We start from the raw sequence: 6,849 nt of genomic DNA, 5'->3' as shown, positions 1-6,849 counted from the left end.
TAAGTACCTTCGGGGCCAACCCCTAGCTTTCTGCCAGCGTTCTGGTGGCTCCCAGTTCTGGCAGGCTGTGATACAACTTCTTCCAGTGCTCCGCATTGCCACGTCCATCTCTGTTGTCTCCGGGTCCTCGACCCTGTTCTGGTTCGATCGTTGGGTGGGGGACTCCCCCTGGCCGCTCGATTCCCGGAACTATTCTCCATAGCGGTTGACCCTCGGGTCTCTATCGAGACGGCCCTTATTGACTTAGGGCATCTCGCTTTTCGACGCCCCTTCGCCATCCTCGAGGTAGTTGCTTGAGACTCCCTCCTCCAGGACATCGCCCTTCTGCCGATGGACGTCGAGGGCGCCCCTAACTCCATCTCTTGGCGAATGGAGTCCTCCGGCCGCTTCTCCACTAAGTCCTTATACTCGGCTATCGCTCCTTCGTCGGCCCCTGAACCCTTTAGCCTGGTCTGGGATATTCGCCTCCCGCTGAAGATCAAGATCTTCCTGTGGCAGTGGATCCGTGGACGCCTTCACTCCGGGGTTGAGGTCCTCAAGCGTAATGGATCAGGAGACGGGATTTGCCCCCTATGTGGCACGGTGGAGGATGCTAACCACATCTTCTTCTCCTGCTTCACAGCCCAATTCCTGTGGTCCTGCTTTCGCGAGACGGTCGTTGGACAGTGGTGCAACACCAACTTCCCGAACCTGCTTGCCGAGATCCACGGCCCCCGCCCCTCGCCACCGCCATATTACATGGTTGTGCGTTGGGGTCCTTGCCTGGACGCTTTGGACCATCCGCAACAAGCTTGTTATTTAGAAAGTGCCTCTTCGGCGTGCAACTGACGCGATCTTTAAAATGTGTGGTTACCTACAGTTTTGGCGGCCGCTTAGCCACCCCCAGGACCGGGACGCCATCAACACCCTCCTCGCCAATCTTCGCTTGATGGCCTTCCGCGTGGCGCCCCCGCTGCCGCCCCCTCCTCCAGAGCCCGATTAGAGCATGTCTAGTAGAGCCCTTAAACCCTAAAAAACAAAAAAAAAACAGTTTTTTACGGGTTGGGTGAAAAAACGCGTAGACTAGAACCCCTTAAACCTTAAACCCTTAAATTTTTTTAAGGATCGGACCTGCAAACCCTCTCCCAACCTGTAGAAGTGAGGATTGGGGGGCAAAATCTACCCAACCCTCACTTCGATCCGGCCACGCGCAGGAGGGAAATTTCCCGTCCCCAACCTCCTCCCACGCCTTCCTCGAGCCGCCGCCGGCCGCATCTCGGGCCACCGCCGCCTTCCCGCCCTCGCGTCGACCCGAGCCGCCTCCGGCCGCATCTCGGGCCGCCGTCGCCGTCCCGCCCCCGAGCTCCTCCATCGCCGTCGGCTGCATCTCGGGCCACCACCGCCCCGAGCTCCTCCACTGCCCCCCGAGCTCCTCCACCGCCGCCCCCGAGCTCGTCCACGCCGCCGGCCTCCTCCACCGCGGGCCGTCCAAGGTGAGCTCCCCTGCTCCTCCTCCCTCTGTCTCCACACTGTCGTCCTCCACACCGCCGGCCTCCTCCATAGCGAGCTCCGGCTGGCCCTGTTTCCTGTATTTTTGTTACAGAGCAACACTACATTTTTTGTTTTGTGTTGTGTAGATGGATGGGTTGTTCGATGATTCCGGTTGGTCGTCATCGGACGATTCAAACATTGAGACTTGCTTCAAGACGATGACGTCGAGATGATGGGCCTCCTCCTCGACGTGCAAGAGTTTGAAGACCGCGTGAAGCTGATGGATCAGAGGAGAGGGTCGAAGATGGCGCGAGTCACCATCTACCGGAACCGCTGTCTCGGACACGAGCATTTGATGCGAGACTACTTCGCAGAGGTACCGACATACCCACCTCGCCTCTTCCGGAGAAGGTACCGAATGCGTCGTAGTTTGTTTGTGAAAATTGTCACCGATTGTGAGGACGCCTCAGATTACTTCAAGCGTCATAGATCCACCGCCGGTATCATGGGGTTTAGTGCGTACCAAAAGATATCGGCTGCAATGCGGGTGCTCGCCTATGGCATACCCGCGGACTTTACGGACGAGTATCTTCGCATTGTACAAGATACAACCACGGCGTCCGTTCGTAGGTTAGCAAAATTGGTCATCCGCTTGTGTGGTGATGAGTATCTTCGGACACCCAACGAGGACGATATAAATGTTGGAAATATGCCCTAGAGGCAATAATAAAATGGTTATTATTATATTTCTTTGTTCATGATAATTGTCTATTGTTCATGCTATAATTGTGTTATCCGGAAATTGTAATACATGTGTGAATACATAGATCACAACACGTCCCTAGTGAGCCTCTAGTTGACTAGCTCGTTGATCAAAAGATAGTCATGGTTTCCTGACTATGGACATTGGATGTCATTGATAACGGGATCACATCATTAGGAGAATGATGTGATGGATAAGACCCAATCCTAAGCATAGCTCAAAGATCGTGTATTTCGTTTGCTGTAGCTTTTCTGAATGTCAAGTATCATTTCCTTAGACCATGAGATTGTGCAACTCCCAGACACCGTAGGAGTGCCTTGGGTGTGCCAAACGTCACAACGTAACTGGGTGACTATAAAGGTACATTACAGGTATCTCCGAAAGCGTCTGTTGGGTTGGCACGAATCGAGACTGGGATTTGTCACTCCGTATGACGGAGAGGTATCTCTGGGCCCACTCGGTAATGCATCATCATAATGAGCTCAATGTGATCAAGTGGTTGATCACGGGATCATGCATTACGGTACGAGTAAAGTGACTTGCCGGTAACGAGACTGAACAAGGTATTGGGATACCGATGATTGAGTCTCGGGCAAGTAACGTACCGATTGACAAAGGGAATTGTATACGGATTGATTGAATCCTCGACATCGTGGTTCATCTGATGAGATCATCGTGGAGCATGTGGGAGCCAACATGGGTATCCAGATCCCGCTGTTGGTTATTGACCGGAGAGTCGTCTCGTTCATGTCTGCATGTCTCCTGAACCCGTAGGGTCTACACACTTAAGGTTCGGTGACGCTAGGGTTGTTAGGAAGACTTGTATGTGATTACCGAATGTTGTTCGGAGTTCCGGATGAGATCCCGGACGTCACGAGGAGTTCCGGAATGGTCCGGAGGTGAAGATTTATATGTAGGAAGTTGTCATACGGTCACCGAAAAGGTTCGGGGGCATATCGGTATTGTACCGGGGCCACCGGAGGGGTTCCGGGGGTCCACCGGGAGGGGCCACCTCTCTCGGAGGGCCTAATGGGCTGTAGAGGAAAGGGGAACCAGCCCTACATGGGCTGGCCGCATCCCCCCTTGGGCCCATGTGCCTAGGGTTGGGGGAAACCCTAAAGGGGGCGCCCCTTGCTTGGGGGGCAAGCCCCCTCCCCTTGGCCGCCGCCCCCCTCTAGATCTCATCTAGAGGGGGCCGGCCCCCTTCCTCCTTCCCCTATAAATAGAGGGGCAAGGGGAGGGCTGCATACAACATCCAAGGCGCAGCCCCTCCCCTCCCCAACACCTCTCCTCCTCCGTAAGAGCTTGGCAAAGCCCTGCCGGAGTACTACAGCTTCACCACCACCACGCCGTCGTGCTGCTGTTGGAGCCCTCTTCCTCAACCTCTCCCTCCTCCTTTCTGGATCAAGGCGCGGGAGACGTCCTCGCTCCGTACGTGTGTTGAACGCGGAGGTGCCGTCCGTTCGTCGCTAGGATCTTCGGTGACTTGGATCATGAGGAGTACGACTCCATCAACCCCGTTCTCTTGAACGCTTCCGCTCGTGATCTACAAGGGTATGTAGATGCACTCCTCTCTCCCTCGTTGCTAGATGACTCCATAGATTGATCTTGGTGATGCGTAGAAAATTTTAAAATTCTGCTACGTTCCCCAACAATGGCATCATGAGATAGGTCTATGCGTAGTTACTATGCACGAGTAGAACACAAAGCAGTTGTGGGCGTCGAAATTGTCAATTTGCTTGCCGTTACTAGTCTTGTCTTGATTCGGCGGCATCGTGGGATGAAGCGGCCCGGACCGACCTTACACGTACACTTACGTGAGACTGGTTCCACCGATTGACATGCACTAGTTGCATAAGGTGACTGGCGGGTGTCTGTCTCTCCCACTTTAGTTGGATCGGACTCGATGAACAGGGTCCTTATGAAGGGTAAATAGAAATTGGCAATTCACGTTGTGGTTTTGGCGTAGGTAAGAAACGTTCTTGATAGAAACCTATAGCAGCCACGTAAAAACTTGCAACAACAATTAGAGGACGTCTAACTTGTTTTTGCAGCAAGTGTTTTGTGATGTGATATGGCCAAAGGATGTGATGAGTGATGTATGAGATGATCATGTTCTTGTAATATGAATCACGACTTGCATGTCGATGAGTATGACAACCGGCAGGAGCCATAGGAGTTGTCTTTATTTATTTATGACCTGCGTGTCAATATAAACGTCATGTAATTACTTTACTTTATTGCTAAAGCGTTAGCCATAGTAGTAGAAGTAATAGATGATGAGACAACTTCAAGAAGACACGATGATGGAGATCATGATGATGGAGATCATGGTGTCATGCCGGTGACAACGATGATCATGGAGCCCTGAAGATGGAGATCAAAAGGAGCAAATGATATTGGCCATATCATGTCACTATTTGATTGCATATGATGTTTATCATGTTTTACATCTTATTTGCTTAGAATGACGGTAGCTTAAATAAGATGATCCCTCAAAATAATTTCAAGAAAGTGTTCCCCCTAACTGTGCACCGTTGCGAAAGTTCGTTGTTTCGAAGCACCACGTGATGATCGGGTATGATAGATTCTAATGTTCGAATACAACGGGTGTAAGCCATATTTACACACGCAATACACTTAGGTTAACTTGACGAGCCTAGCATGTACAGACATGGCCTCGGAACACAGAAGACCGAAAGGTCGAGCATGAGTCGTATAGAAGATACTATCAACATGAAGATGTTCACCGATGTTGACTAGTCCGTCTCACGTGATGATCGGACACGGCCTAGTTAACTCGGATCATGTTATACTTAGATGACTGGAGGGATGTCTATCTGAGTGGGAGGTCATTGAATAATTTGATTAGATGAACTTAATTATCATGAACTTAGTCTAAAATCTTTACAACATGTCTTGTAGATCAAATGGCCCATGTTGTCCTCAACTTCAACGCGTTCCTAGAGAAAACCAAGCTAAAAGACGATGGCAGCAACTATACGGACTGGGTCCGGAGCATGAGGATCATCCTCATAGCTGCCAAGAAAGATTATGTCCTAGAAGCACCGCTAGGTGACGCACCCGTCCCACAGAACCAAGACGTTATGAATGCTTGGCAGTCACGTGCTGATGATTACTCCCTCATTCAGTGCGGCATGCTTTACAGTTTAGAACCGGGGCTCCAAAAGCGTTTTGAGAGACACGGAGCATATGAGATGTTCGAAGAGCTGAAAATGGTTTTTCAAGCTCATGCCCGGGTCGAGAGATATGAACTCTCCGACAAGTTCTTCAGCTGTAAGATGGAGGAAAATAGTTCTGTCAGTGAGCACATACTCAAAATGTCTGGGTTTCATAATCGCTTGACTCAGCTGGGAGTTAATCTCCCAGATGACGTGGTCATTGACAGAATCCTTCAGTCGCTTCCACCGAGCTACAAGAGCTTTGTGATGAACTTCAATATGCAGGGGATGGAAAAGACCATTCCTGAGGTATATTCAATGCTGAAATCAGCAGGGGTAGAAGTCAAAAAGGAACATCAAGTGTTGATGGTGAATAAAACCACTAAGTTCAAGAAAGGCAAGGGTAAGAAGAACTTCAAGAAGGACGGCAAGGGAGTTGCCGCGCCCGGTAAGCAAGCTGCCGGGAAGAAGCCAAAGAATGGACCCAAACCCGAGACTGAGTGTTTTTATTGCAAGGGAAGTGGTCACTAGAAGCGGAACTGCCCCAAATACTTAGCGGACAAGAAGGCCGGCAACACGAAAGGTATATGTGATATACATGTAATTGATGTGTACCTTACCAGTACTCCTAGTAGCTCCTGGGTATTTGATACCGGTGCGGTTGCTCATATTTGTAACTCAAAGCAGGAGCTGCGGAATAAACGGAGACTGGCGAAGAACGAGGTGACGATGCGTGTCGGGAATGGTTCCAAGGTTGATGTGATCGTCGTCGACACGCTGCCTCTACATTTACCTACGGGATTAGTTTTAAACCTCAATAATTGTTATTTAGTGCCAGCTTTGAGCATGAACATTGTATCAGGATCTCGTTTAATTCGAGATGGCTACTCATTTAAATCGGAGAATAATGGTTGTTCTATTTATATGAGAGATATGTTTTATGGTCATGCTCCGATGGTGAATGGTTTATTCTTAATGAATCTCGAGCGTAATGCTACACATATTCATAGTGTGAATACCAAAAGATGTAAGGTTGATAATGATAGTCCCACATACTTGTGGCACTGCCGCCTTGGTCACATAGGTGTCAAACGCATGAAGAAGCTCCATGCAGATGGACTTTTAGAGTCTCTTAATTACGAATCATTTGACACGTGCGAACCATGCCTCATGGGTAAAATGACCAAGACTCCGTTCTCAGGAACAATGGAGCGAGCAACCAACTTATTGGAAATCATACATACTGATGTATGCGGTCCAATGAGTGTTGAGGCTCGCGGTGGCTATCGTTATGTTCTCACCCTCACTGATGACTTGAGTAGATATGGGTATGTCTACTTAATGAAACACAAGTCTGAGACCTTTGAAAAGTTCATGGAATTTCAGAGTGAGGTTGAGAATCAACGTGACAGAAAAATGAAGTTCTTGCGATCA

This window comes from Triticum dicoccoides, chromosome 2A (assembly GCF_002162155.2).
Source record: "Triticum dicoccoides isolate Atlit2015 ecotype Zavitan chromosome 2A, WEW_v2.0, whole genome shotgun sequence".
In the NCBI taxonomy this organism is placed as follows: Eukaryota; Viridiplantae; Streptophyta; class Magnoliopsida; order Poales; family Poaceae; genus Triticum; species Triticum dicoccoides.
Note: the sequence above shows the minus strand (reverse complement) of the source record.